The 1436-nt window shown below is 38.1% G+C and overlaps 1 pseudogene; it reads left to right on the top strand.

Annotated features, from left to right (window-relative positions):
* Positions 1–404: 404 nt before the first annotated feature.
* On the top strand, positions 405–1013 carry LOC112317564 (prefoldin subunit 3-like; annotated as a pseudogene).
* The last annotated feature ends 423 nt before the right edge of the window (positions 1014–1436 follow it).

Genomic DNA, 1436 nt, shown 5'->3' with positions numbered 1-1436 from the left:
GATCTGCAACCCATTTTCACAGGATGTAAGCAATAGCTATCACCAATCTTATGCTGTTTTGAAAAATGTTTCAATAAGGTTTTTTTTTAAGTTACCATTCGAGGCCATTAGTTTTGAGCACCAAAAAAGACAAGCTGTCTATTCTCATGTTAATTTTATGTTGCTTCTATGTTATACAGTTCATGCTCTGATAAAGACAAATCTAGCAATTACAGTTGAAATTTCAGTTTGCAGGCAATAGAACAGAGGAAGTCTGTGGTGTTTGAAACATGAGGATCATACCTCTCTGAGGACAAAAACTGCACAATGAGGAAAACAAGTAGGATCTGAAGGTAAAAGTCAGATCTTGACCAACCAGACTAAAAAAAAATACCACTAAGGAGTCACATGCTGGCTTCTCCAAGATGGTGGCCACTAAAAATGGTTGTGGCTTAGAAGTGGCTGCAGAGACCACGGTGGCTCCACCTAGGGATTCCTGTGGCTGCATTTGTGTTGGATGTGAGTTCCTTCATCCTACAGCCTGGGAAGGAGCCTGCGGTTACAGTACTAAAGAGGCTGGATGAGCAGTACCGGCGTATAAATCTATGGAACTCAACCTTGCTCAAAAGAAAAGGAGGCTAAAAGGTCAGATTCATAAAATTAGGCTGACTTTAGAAATTCTAAAATACATGTGGAAGATGTGTCCAGCAATTCACTGGAGTCCAGATTTTCTGAAATCCTACCTGTAGGATTTTCTGAATGGCCGGTAGCCTGTATTACAAAGCTTCAGCTCCTCCTACTGATGAAGTGTGTCTATGGTTGGTGGCTAATGCAATGCTTGAATAGGATATTGATGAAGCTCGGGCATTGTTGGAAAAGAATTTATCAACTGCCACAAAGAATCTTGATTCTCTTGAGGAAGACCTTTACTTTTGGGGGGATCACTTTACCACCACCGACGTCATTATGGCCAGGTTTATAATTGGGACATAAAGAGAAGAAACAAAGATGATTCTACCAAGAACAAAGCATAATACAGGCAATTAAAAATGTGGTTTGGTTTTCCAAACATGATCTTCTAAATACTCCAAAGTTTATCCTTAAAGGTTGACATACCTTTGAATGATTTTTAACAGTAAGAATGATAATTAAACCTTTTTTAGAACGATAAATACCTTTTAGTTTATTTATAAAAACAAAATTAGTTTCAAATACTTCACGGAATTAGCAGTATTTTTTTTCTCATTTCCAACAAAGTAAATGCTGCTTTCATCATTTCTTTGTTTGTTTGTCGGAACAAAAGTCTTAGCTGAAACGGCTGAAGACTAACGTGTGCTATGGAGGGTGAATTCTGGACCCTTTAGCGGTTCACTTTTTCTTTTGGCTGATGTTACTCTCCTCTCACTTGATGTGGTTAAGCCAGTTTAGAGAAAAGTCAGTTCAATATTTGCAAACTT

The sequence above is a fragment of the Desmodus rotundus genome, chromosome 5 (genome assembly GCF_022682495.2).
Source record: "Desmodus rotundus isolate HL8 chromosome 5, HLdesRot8A.1, whole genome shotgun sequence".
NCBI classification, from domain to species: Eukaryota; Metazoa; Chordata; class Mammalia; order Chiroptera; family Phyllostomidae; genus Desmodus; species Desmodus rotundus.
This window is presented reverse-complemented; position numbering and strand designations above follow the sequence as displayed.